Here is a 13,477-nt window from a genome sequence, read left to right as displayed (position 1 = left end):
CCTTGCTCTTTTCTATGCCTTTCTAATCTCGATTTCAGAACTGAACCCAATCCCTTCTCTTTCCACCAGCTCTCTTTTGTCTGGGGTCATCAATACATTTAGAGAAACTTGGTAGGATGGTGCATGCCTGGACACTGTACAACAGACTGAGATGAAGGATGAAAGATTACCCCTTCCTGTTGAGAAGGAGTGAAATACATGACAGGAATGTGGAGAGAGTACCACAGGGCTTCGACGATGCTTTGGCATGACAGAAATGCTGCACTTTTCTGGCATTGGAGGAGTCAGAGAAGCTTCCAGAAGGGGTAGCAAGCTGGATGTGATTTGAATGAGGAATGTACAATAGACTAAGAGTCACAAAACCTGTGTTCTTGTTCAAACTTCCTCTGTCAGTGCTCAGGTAGTACAACTCAACTCTCCTCTTTGAATCTAGCCTGTAAGATGTGGATTTGGAGAACCAAACTTTAAGATTGTAGAAGACTCAGCAGGAGGGAAGGTGGGAAAGCGCCTTGAAGATGCTAACATACTGAGCAGTGGAAGGAAATGCGTATTTGCAGATCATTCTGAACTGGGCAATGCTTCTCTGCTTCCATGAACCCTAAACCAGGGCCAGTCTGATATGTGAGCACCACTTCTCAAATGAAGATGGGTCTTTCACACACACACACACACACACACACACAGAAGCGTGTGTGCGAGCCATAGGCTATGCATTCCCAGCAAAGCAACGAACTCCTCTATCTAAATCCCATTCTGCTCCTTACTTCCAGAAGGAGGTGATAATCTGGAGACGATGTGATCCACAGCCACACCTTCCAGATTCCTTGCTCCTCTCTGAGTTCTTACATTAATACATTCAGGCCCCAGGTTGGTGGGGAAAGGAAGTTATTTAATTAAACCCTTCCTGAATCAGTAACTCTGAATAGGTAATTTAATCTCATTGTCCCTCCATTTTCTCTAGTATGAGATAGCAAAGATAATGCACGTACATTATATGATTGTTTGGACACTAAGACAATAAAGTGCGTGACGTGCAAATGTCCAGTGGTCTTTACCTTATAAGCTCACTATGTTTCCCCATACATAGTGCTTGATGAATACTCAGTATTTGTTAGTGGCTGCTATTCCTAACTCATTAATCATTAATGATGAGAACCTGAACAATTCTCATTGTTCCTCTAGTTATAGAATAGGTATTATAATGGTATCAGCTCTTAGAGTTATTGTTAGGATTGAGCAAAGTCTACAAAACATAGAGTACAGTGCCTACCATACACAAGCTTTTAAATATTAGCTATCATCATCATGTCTTTTATTATCACTTCTACGTGTCCTACTCTTTTGTTACTATAATTCCAAGAAGATTTTATAAGCTCTATGGTTACTTAAAGACATGGCTACCAATTCTTCAACCCTGTTCTCACTGAGACACACCACCTAGGTTCAGCCTCTTTAAGAATGGACAAAGCCTCAGTCAGTCAAGTCCAATAAATGACACCTAGTAACTTTTGAAACCATACAATAAAGGTCATAATGTTCTGTTTTGCTGAAGCACTCAGTGCTGAGCAGCTGTGTAAGACATCTGACCTTGAACCTACCACCATGCTTGAAAGGCTAAAGGCTACATGTAGACATTCTGTTAGATCATATAAAGTGAGTGCAGCCTTCACCACATCCCAGAAAGAAGTGGATGTCTTCCAGACATCATGGGGTAGAGACAAAGCTTCTTAGTTGGAATTGGTCCAAACCCATGACCGCACAATCTCTGAGCACAGCCGACCTGTTGCCCTGCCTGGGCAGGACTGATGTGTTTTCCTGCAATAGCTAGCTGGGATTCACTTGTGGAATGAGCCTACAGGCCCTAGTTTATGTCTCCATGTTCTAAACTCCACAGGGACATTCTTGGTTTCTCTTCTGTGTTCTGTAGAAGTTACCCTCAGTGCTCTCAATGTCCCCGCAGGGATCATGCCAAATCCCCAAACTTCCATCTGATACCGTGAATTCTCATGACAGATCATTCTCTCCATTTTAACAAAACAGACACCAAAGATGAACCGTCAGGATGTATCCTATGTCATCCAGCTGTTTTGTGGCTCTTACTCCAATGTCCTTTTTTTCTGCTACAATCTGAGATAATTATAGTAATAAAGAATGTCTAATAGCTATAGTCTGGGTCCAGAATGAAAGAACTCATCACAGGACCAGAAAGAACACCTTCCTTACTGAGAATCACCAAGTTTCTTTTCTTCATAGTCCTAGGAAAGTGTCACCCACTCTGCAGAGACAACCTCTTAAATGGCTTAATCAAGAATGACAGCCGAGCATTTGCTTCAGAATTAAATGCTACGATTACACTTACAGAGTAGACGGTGAGTGTGTGGGTGTGGGGGGGACGCGTGTGCATGTGCACACACATGTGTGTACCTGTGTCTGTGTCTGTGTGTGTGTATATAAAGCATTTAGGCTAATATGGTCAGGATCTAGAAATTCTAAGCCTCAATCCTGTCCAGCTCTCCTTGTCCCTGTCATTCTCTTTCACCCCTCAGAGCCCAAACATAATAAAAATTTCCAATTACATGCTAGGAAAACTGCTCTGTGTCTCAGTCTCTCTCTGTCTCTGTGTCTGTCTCTCTGTTTTTCTGTCTCTGTCTCTCTTTGTGTGTGTCTCTCCTTGTGTGTCTCTCTCTGTCTCTTTCTCTGTCTCTCTCTGTGTGTGTGTGTGTGTGTGTGTGTGTGTGTGTGTGTGAGGTTTTTTGCTCAAGGCTAGTGCTCTACTATTTGAGCTACACTCCACTTTTGGCTTTTTTTGGTGGAAAATTAGAGACGCATCTCATAGACTCTCCTGCCCGGGCTGGTATTGAACTATGATTCTCAGATTTCAGCCTCCTGAGTAGCTAGCATTACAAGCATGAAACACCTGCACCTAGCTACTATCTCTTTTTTTTAAGATTTTTTTTTCATGTATGCTAGTACTAAAGCTTCAACTCAGGGCCTAGGCACTGTCCCTTCGTTTTTTTTCTCTTAAGATTGGTGCTCTACTATTTCGATCACAGTTCTGCTCCCAGATGCTTAAATTGGCCCCTCTGCAGAAGGATTCTATTGTGGTATTCCAAAGTGATGTAGACATGGCCTTGATTTGTAGCACTGTACATTTCCAAGATGAAACTGTCTGTTCATCAAGACCATTTCACACCACCAGTATGAAGAGCTGGAAAGAGAAGCATCCTCAGGTCTTAGGAACCAGTGGGAGTTATCTCCAGTGGACTGATGGGCTTCTTTCTTCCCTTCACTGATGATGAACCACACAGTCAATTGCCACACCAGTTTTATCTCTTTTCTGGTTTGATTTCCATAAAAATTCCTATAGACCTGAGAATTGATTCTCACATACTAAAGGAGACATATTCTACCAGGATGCCAGGCCTATAAAATTACATAAGCCAAATTATTACTGTTGGTTCCTTTATTAGTTTCTGTGTAAGAAGTTTGGTGACTCAAAGAATAATTCCTTTACATTAACACGACTCAATAGTCTGCTTTCAACTTTTAGTATCTGCAGCTTGAACTAAGATCCTGACATAAAGGAAAGTAGAATGTTAAATGCTTAGAAAATACTTAACATTCATCCAATATACAATGAACATGTCCTACATGCTGGAGGTACTTATAGTAACACAACAGTGATCAAATTTAGGTATAGCCTATAATAACTTTAATGCAAGTGGTACTGATAGGCACTAAACACATTAACACATGAATGAGCAAGGTAAAGTCATATAACACCAATAACATGAAGCTTCCTATGAAGACAAGAATGTCAAACACAAGGGTGAGAGCAAGAGTGAACTCTATTTTTTATAGCAATGACACTGGTCATAGGAATAATAAAAGACAGAGAGAACAGATGAGGAGATTAAAAAAGAGAAAAAGACAAGACCCACTGTAGTGTTTGGTGATGCAACATAAAAGCCTAGTAAATATAGTAACTATGGTTAGTAGAATGGCTAAGACCATTCTACACCTCCTGGAATCTCAGCTGTCTAGTAGTCTCTGTAGGAAGACATGCCACTAGTATCCCTTCCTTTCAGTATTGAAAACAGATCCAGCTTCCCTGTTCTTCAGCACAGTGAGCCAGCCATTCCACTCACGAACACCATTTCTAGGCTCTACTGTCTTCTGGGATATCTTGGATCTTGTTAGCATATGTATTTGATAAGCTCTGTGACGTTCTTCCAATTGATCCTTACAACAACTCCATTAGATAGGAATGACGGTACCTAGTTTACTAATAGTAATTATTGTCATGAAGTGAATATTGATTATGTACTCACTGTACTAAATATTTCACAAGTGTGGAAGTATGAATTCATTTCATCTTTGCTATAATGTACATGAGTAGACATGCACATGCCCATGTTAGTTCTATTTTACAAGTGGCACCATATCATTCTTTCTAAAAATGGATGAGTGAAATTCCATTGTGTATAGATAGCACATCTTTTTGATCCACTGATGGGCATCTCGGCTGATTCTGCACCTTGGCTACTTAGAGAATAGTGCTGCAATAACCATGGTTGTACCAGTGGCTTCACTATAGCTAGGTTTGTAATCTTTTGGGTAAATGCCCTGGTTTGGAATTGCTACATAGGATAGCTCTATGTTTAATTTTTGGAGGCATGTCACACTTCTTTCCAGTGTGAACAAATTTACATTCCCACTAACAGTGTATTAAGATTCCTTTTTAGTCAGATCCTTGCCAGTACTCAAGATCCTTTTTGGCGTTTTTTGTTTGTTTGTTTGTTTGGTTGGTTGGTTGGTTGGCTTTTTTGTTTCTTGCCAGTCCTGGGCTTGAGCTCAGGGCCTGAGCACTGTCCGTGGGCTTTCTCAAGGCTAGAGCTCTACCATTTGAGCCACAGCACCACTGCTGGCTTTTTTTTCTATGTATGTGGCACCAAGGAATCGAATCACGGTCTTTATGCATGCTAGGCAAGCACTCTACCACTAGGCCAAACTCCCAACCTCAAGGTACTTTTTAATCACTAAGTTCATCAAACAAAGCTTGATGAGTCTTGCTTATATGTCTTCGTGATGGTAAACGGGGGTAAAGAAATGGAGGGACGCAGGCGAATGCATCAGCGGTACTCACTAGACACTACACTGAAAATTAACGATCCGAATTGTGGGCGGAGATGGGAGGGAAAAACTGGAAGACAGCCAGAGAAGGGTGATACTGTCAAAAAAAGAAATGTACGCATTACCTGACTTACGCAACTGTGACCCCACTATACATCACCTTTATAATAACAATAAAAAATGTTTAAAAAGGAAGTTTGAAATTTTCCCTCCACCACTCATTAGTGGCATGATTCTCAGCATATTTTCTGGACTGTAAAGTGCAGTTAATATTGCCCATTTAACAAGTTTTATTCAATAAAGAATAAGTTGAACTAGCGCACTTAAATCATCTAACACAAGGTCTAACATGTTAGAGGAATTTTAGACATGGGAGTTCCCTTCCCAAGAAATTTGGGATGAGCAAGCACAGCAGGGGAGAAGAGAAACAACGAGGGTCTCCGATGACCCTGGCTTTCATGAGAGGTACACAGTGGGTGAGCCGCATCACTTTCAGAGCCCCCATCTCCAGTTCTAATAATAATAATAATAATGGTCTCATCATTGCTGAACATTCAGCATTGTGCTCCCAGGACACAAGGATAAATAATACCAGGCTCTCATCCTTTAAAGATTCAGAATCCACAGCTCTCCAGCTCGTATCAGTCCTCAATGGAGGCCCCGATTTCTGTGCAATCACATACATATATGTGAAAGTCCATATGGAATGCCAGTGACCATGCTCCTGGGACTGTCCATCACAGTTCCAGAAGGGTTGTTAAGCCAGAACATCTCATCTCCTCAAAGACGAATCAGTGAGCATTAGGACCAAGCATGCGTGTGTATTGCTAATTCAGGAGATTCTATCGTAAGTGGTCCCCAGAGAACATACAGGAAGGGGTATGATCAAAAAAGTTGTCCTGCTGAGCCCAGGACAGACATTTCAAGTTAACCACTACTTTAAAAAAAAAATCTCTGAGGACCAATTTGCTTCCTTTTCTTTTACCTCACTCTCCTAAAAGGTACCAGAAACACACTGTCATTCACTGAGACAGTCCCATTGTTTCCGTTTCAGTGTCAAGTCATTTCTTCTTTGAAACCAGGGTTGGAGTTTTCCCTCCTGATGGAATGTGGGCTTTCAGGAACAATTTGCTTGCTTTCAAGCAGCGAGTGATGATGACGTGACAAGCCTGTCCCGGGGCCTTCTCTGAACTAACAGCCTACAGCCCTGGGAATAAACTGTCCTGTCATCCCAGCAGGCTACTGGCACCAGTGACTCCATACCTGAGGTCAAGAGTGCTAATGGTAAGCAGCTTGCATGGCAGAGGATGTCTATAATAACCTTCTCTAAGAATGGACAGTTGCAGCCAAACGCAAGCTCTGCTTGGCAAAGAATAAGGATTGAAAGTCATCGTCGAAATTGCCATAGTCAAAATTAACATAGTCAGCATTCTCAAGGCATCAGCCATTGATACATACTTTCCCAGGCCCTTTGTCTATTACCTGAGCTCTGCCATGTACTGAACTATTGACCTAAAGCCTCCTCCCTCACTTTGTCCTTCTTCCCTTTTTCTCTGTGACTACACAGCTGGACCTAGAAATAGTCTGTGATTTCCCATTTCTTTCCACCATGGTTGTGATTTGAAGCCATTCCTGCCTTGACTTGTTACACCGCAACAGCTGACTACCCCAAGAACAAAAGCTGTCTGTCACACTAAAGGCTGGGCCCTGATTACTTTTAAATAAAGTTTTATTAGTAGGCAGCCACACCTACTCGTTTTGTATAATGTCTCTAGCTGTTCATGCTACCACCTCAGTGTTGAGTGGTAACAAGAACATGAAGATGAAATCTCAAAAACTAATATATTCACTATCTGACCCTACATCACATTCATTTGGAAATGATTTTAGCTTTGTCACTGCACACAGATATGTGGGAGCGAGGCCCATACCAATAATTCAGATTATTCAGGTTTAGCAGAATACTTAAGAATTTCTTACAAATTTTCAGTTCAATAGTAATGCTGCTTTCTGAAATATACAACTGAAAGCTAATGAACTGCACCAGAGGTGAGAGTAGATCTTACCTCTAGCTGCACATTAGAATCTTTAGGAAATCTCTTTAAAAAAATAAAAGATGAGCGGCGGGGGGGGGGAAGGGGGGGAGGGAAATGGGGACCATGTCATGAGAAAGGGTATCAATGTATGTGAAGTAATGCACCTTCTATCTGGTGAATATAATGTAACCCTTCTATTAATTATAATAAAAAAAGAAATACAGTCTTCATAGTAAAAAAATAAATAAAAATAAAATAAAATCTCAGTCAGGCGTGATGGCTCACGCCTATAATCCTAGCTACTCAGGAGGCTGAGACATGAAGATCAAGGTTCAAAGCCAGCCCGGGCACAAAAGGACCTGAGCTGAGCCTCTTATCTCCAATTAACCTCTAGAAAATGAGAAGTAGGGTGTTGCTCAAGGGTAAGGTGGTAGCCTTGAGCTGAAGACCTCAGGGACAACACCCAGGCTCAGGGGTAAGGTGGTAGCTTTGAGCAGTAGAGCTCATGGACAGCGGCCAGGCCAAGTTCAAGCCCAATGACCCACAAAACAACAAAATAAAAAACAAAAATAAATAAATCTCTTCTCCTTAGTCCCCTCAAGGACTCAACTGGTCGAATGTGATATCCTGGGGCATTCATAATTAGTACATGGTCCCAGGTCATTCTAATGTAGAGCTGGATTTGGAAACGTGCTTAAGAGTGACTCTTTATCCCCTGAAGTATTTGTTGAGCACGTCTATGAAGAGGCAGCTGTTCTCACACAGCTCTGAGGATGCAGTCTGGAGCATGAGGAAACACATATTCCAGGCAAGAGACACAAAAGCAAATAGCAAGAGGGAAGCTAAGTGCACACAGGAAGGAAGCAAGCCTCGGGAGCAGGACTTCCCAGGGCGAAGCTGTCAGTCAAAGCAAGGAGAAGAGGGCAGCGGGCCACTACCTGGTGATACAGCACCTGAAGCAATTTTGAATAAGAGAATTTAATATGCACTTCACCAATCAAGAATGTAGACCCAAGGTGTTAAGCATCTTGACTAGAGCCATCTTCTAGTATGTGGCAGGGCCAGGAGCCAGATCGAGTGCCCGGAACTCAGCTCACTGCCACTGTGGAAAGAGAAACATCTATCCCTTTTCATAACAGATCGGTGGGGGATACTGGTCCAGACTACAGTCCCATCTCATATGCAAATTGAGTGATACTTGCAAAGGAATGCTCCATAGAAGAGTGGTTACTGAAATCACGTAAGATATGAACAAGCCTTGGTTTGATTCACAAGGCCCATCAGGGTCTTCATGTATGCTGGAACCACCAGGAAAATATTCCAGGCACATCACAGCACTCATCATCTAAATTTCTTTTTGTTTTCCAACTGTTTTGAACATCACAGAGAGACAAAGAGAGACAAGCAGACATCTTCATTCACCTCCTGGTAGAAGAACACTCCATCCCCTAATGTCCTATTCTTGCTTGAAAATCAACCCCAAACCCAATCAAGCACCTAAGTACCATTTACAGACAGCATAGGAAACCACAGGGAAGCAATCTGAAAATTCAGAAAAAGAAAATAATTCAGAGCAAAAAAAAAAAAAAAAAAAAAAAAAAAAAAAAAAAAAAACCTACGCCATTTCTCTAATAAATACATTGTGAGGATAAAGGACTGCTGGGGGCTAAATTGTGTCTCCCTTTCTATCCCTCAGTGCAACACTGTGTTTAAGGAGGCGACTTGGTGACTGGCCTTGCCCCCTTCTACCCTTACCCCTGCTTCATACCCAGACTGTAGCTGGATGATCCAGGATTGCTTTGTAGAGTCACCCAGCAATGATCAGAAGCAGACCGCCCAGTGGAGCCCACAGCAAGAGTCTTCACTGACACACCCAGGCACCCACCAGTGACCCCTCTACCAGTCTCACCAGAAGGTTTGTTTGCATCGACCCTTCTGTACTTTGGCTTTCCCGTTTACAAATCTGGGTCAAGAAAAGACAGGAATTCCAACAAAGCACAATTCACAGAAGCCTCCCCATGGCTATTGTTCTCAATTTTCCTTACGAGGAGACAGTGTGGAACATCGTCCAGTTACTGACGGCACTCTGAAGTCACCCCTGCCCAGGTGATGCCTAGCTGTCATCTACAGTAGCCATCATCACTGCCCTTTGTAATTCACATTTCTCTGTGAGCCTCCATTGTGTGTGTGTGTGTGTGTGTGTGTGTGTGTGTGTGTGTGTGTGTTTGAAAGAAGAGGATGACTTAAACATAGAATTAGAACCAATATGCAAAGAAAACAGCACATGGAAGGCTTCCTTCCATTTGATAATATTGTTTACATTCAGAACTAGAGCTTCAGTATGTCCCACATCAGGCAGGACATTCTTGGTCCCACTCACTGAGACACAGATGGTTGTTCAACTTTTTTTATTGTTATTATAAAGGAGATGAGTACATTTCCTTTTGGACAATATCACCCCTTCCCTCACTCTCTCCCAGTATGTCCCACCTGTCCCTACCCACAAGGCCTAGAGGCCTGAGGAATTTATTATTTCCTGGTATTTTAGAAAGAAAAAATACGTCTCCCCGAGTTTGGCTTACCTCACTTAACACTCTTTGTTCTAGGCCCATCCATTTCCCTGCAAATGACAATATTATTCGTTGGAAGAGTTGGGTAAAAATCCACTGGGTATAGGAACCACAGTTTCTGGATCCACTCATTTATCTGGTTGGTCTACCTTCTCCCCCTCCTCTGAGGCTCTCCCCAGGGAGACTGAGCCTCCCTAGCCTACACTCGGGAGTTGTGAGGCTGGAAGCTTAATCACGTCTCTGTCACCTCTGCCCAGACCATCCAGAGCAAGCTGCCCATCTTCCACATAACTCAGTCTCCTCATCTGCAAAGAAGAATGCTAGTGACACCTGTGGAGTGCTAGTGATTTCACTATGGAAACCTTTGCTCAGGAAGCAGAGACAGGAGGGTAACAGTGCACAGCAAAGTTAACCCAAGACATGATCTCAGAAGCAAACGAAACAATGAAAGAAATGGGGGTCTGGATCAAGAGGTAGAATGCTTGCCTAGCAAGCTTAAGGACCCAAATTCAATCCCTAGTCAAAGAAAAGATAAAGACCAGATAGAAGAAAAGAAAGTGGGAACAAAAGGAAAAAAGAAAGAAAGAAAAGGAAGCCCTTTTCCAACACTGTCACCCATTGCCACTCCATCTGTGCGACATGACACATCAGAGCTCCAGCCTTCTTTGCAGCTGGCAGTGAACTATGATTCACTGAGGCCCAAGAGATACAAAGCAGAAGTCTGTTCATGGTGTGGTCAGAGCTTGGAGACCAAATAACCCATGGGAAGTCCATAGGGAGAAGCCAACCATGCGTAGACACTCAGACAATGAACATACAAGTGACAGCAGAGACAAATGAGCATTTAGTAAGAGGGATGGGGTGAGAATGGGCAGTCAGGTGGTACATGAAGGCGCTACGATGATACTAGAGTCTGGACAGCTATGGAAGGAGGAGCGAAGAGGAAGACTTCCACCACAGAGAAAGAAAAGCATGTTCAAGGATTGGTATGATCAAAACTGTGACACCTCACCCCACAGTGGTCCAGAACCATATCAGATGCTTCCTATTTCTCAGGGAAGACAATTAAAGAATGTCTCCAAGAGGCCTGCCAGTCATCATAAAATTGTGACGTATTTATGAATTAGTCCCCACCTCATTTATATGGAAAGCATTCCAGTCACTGTACGTGTAAGCAGAGTCTTGACCTGCTACTCAGACAAGGAGAAGTTTTACAGCAATCTTCAGGACCCAGAACTGCAAACAACCAAGTTTGCTAGGCTTTCCAGCTGAGGTTACAGAACCACGCAGTGTTGCTTTTGGGGAACACGTCTGTAGCTCCCTCCTTCATCCCATCCCCAAGTGTCTTGCTCGTGTCATGGCCTGGAAGTCACAAAAAGTTTCAGTGCCCACATCAGCCATTGTCACACAAGTGACCTTCACCTTCTTGAATGGATGTGTGTCTCTCCCACCCACTTATAAAGAGGACAAACTAATTCTGGCTAGGGGTGGAAGACAGAAGGAAGAAGTCCAGAAAGAAAATGAGGGAAGGCAGCAGAATGTTAGGAGGGAGAAACTTTCCCCCTAAGAGAGTGACTCTCAGATGTCCCACAGAAGTAAGGTATGTGCAGGGGCTGCCACAGCAGAAGGATGATATAACCCCAGCGTGACACTGTCTCAAATACATAAAAGGTTATTATATATTATGCTGGGCACTCAGTGGCCTTTCAAAAACATGTTCTAAATGCTTTCAGTGTCCAGTTTCTTGTGGTTGTGCTTGGAAAACAGCCACAGGAGTGTTCTTTCCAAACTGCAAATCGAACTGTATCCATTTCCTGCTCAGACACTTTGGTAGCTCTACCCCAGTAATGAAATCAAAGCCTGCCTTGATGGATACTGACTCTGTTTACATCTTTCTCAGCCCAGACTTATGTACACATTCTCCTGACTCACGGACAGTCATTCCTGCTTGCCTCTGTATCTACTTTCATTCATTCACTGATTCATCTACTCATTAAAGAGTGTTTTCCAAGCACCTATTCTATAACCCTGTCTCAATTACTTAGGCATCCTGATAAACAAAAGTGACTTCTTGTTTTCAGATGTCACATCAACAAATGCAGGTGTTTCTGCCCCGGGTATCAAATCAAAGTGCTCGCGTGGCTTTTAAAAGCACCAAGGCTTCATCCCAATATACCAGGAACAGAAGAGATGGGAGGGGAAGAAAACATCAAGCAAAAAGAGTCAAAAGATTGTGTGTTGCTGAATTGATATGTGTCTGACTCCCTTCTTAGGAGCCAATGAGTGAATGAAAAACAGCTGGGCTTTGAAGTCTAAGCACTAGTGTTCAAAACTCAGGGACCCATGTCTTCTGGCTTATTGAGGCATTCTACCTTTCCAACTGTTGCTTGTCAAAATTATAAATCATTCCACCTTTTACTCTCAAAAGTGTCTTAATTTGGATGAGAAATGATATAGTCACCTTACTTTACATTTGGGTTTGTCTCTTTCTATGCCTATGAACCTAGAGAAATTATTGACACTTCCTAGTCTGAGTTTCATGATCTGTATATCACATAGTGAGCAATATCTGCTTTAGAATGTAGGAGAATTAAATGAGATTATATCTGCCTACTGCTTAGCCTAGTAGGTGTTTACTTCCCCAAAGCACTCTTATTTCTGCCTTATAGACAGTAGTCCTTATCTGTTCTGAATTGTTCACTGTCAAATGCAACAGGACCTTCACAGTGACCCATCCAATGGAAAACAGAGCATTAATAAGGATGGAGACGAGCTGAGCCAACAAGATACTGCTTGGGTGATTACTAAGATGACAAGCTTGGCTTAAACATGTATATTACAGTACTGAAACTTCCACTGGACCATCTAGAAAGCAGAGCTCTCTCTCACCCTCACTGCTGGTTTAAATTGTGCATAGAATTGGGTCACAGGCCTACAATGGACACAGCTGGATATGGAGCCTCGGGCTAATAGGGTGTCTAGGGCCTAGGAGAGGAGGCACACTGACACATTATCTGTCTCCCTGACCGCGAGAGTCCATCTGCTCCCCCCACAGCAGTGACTCATCCAAGAGCCAGAAGGACCTGTCTCAGCCTGTCTGAACAGTGATTCTGCCAGTGACTCACTGATGCCCACCAGAAAGCCCCCTTCTTAGGTCCTCTTTCTGAGTTCTTCAGTTGGCACTTGCGGCCTAAGGAGATGTAGAGGGAAGAGGAAACGGGGTGGAAGATCTGCCAACTGGATTGACATGCAAGCAGAGACAAGCATACAGAGAGAAGAGAAGGAGGAAGTACTGGGTTTAGACAGATCCCAGAATGAGACCTTGAAGACAGTCAGAGGAAAGAAGTTATAAGTGGTTAGATGTGCACTGGGCGATATGCAAGCAATGTAGGGGTCCTCGAGGGACAGAGATGATCACAAAGGAGAGAAAGCAAGACCAAGCTATACAGAAATCTGAAACCTCTTCGGATGAGGTTGCATGGCAAGAAGGTTATCATGAATGCATTGCTTACAACTCTAAGGTGTATCCACCTGAAAATAAAGTAGATCATCACAAAGAAAGTATCTGTAGTGAACCAAGGGAAAGCTAAATGCTTGGCAAGGTAGTACATGCCTGTAATGCAAGCTACTTGGAGGCAGACAGAGGAGAATCCCATTCAAGGCAAGTCCAAGCAAACTTGTGAGAATCCTATCTGTAAAACAAACTAAAGGCCAAAAAGAAGGAGGTGTCATTCCAAA

The sequence above is a fragment of the Megascapheus bottae genome, chromosome 9 (assembly GCF_031878675.1).
Source record: "Megascapheus bottae isolate mThoBot1 chromosome 9, mThoBot2.hap1, whole genome shotgun sequence".
Classification (NCBI taxonomy): Eukaryota; Metazoa; Chordata; class Mammalia; order Rodentia; family Geomyidae; genus Megascapheus; species Megascapheus bottae.
The sequence above is the reverse complement of the archived record's forward strand: the minus strand, read 5'-3'. Positions refer to the sequence as shown.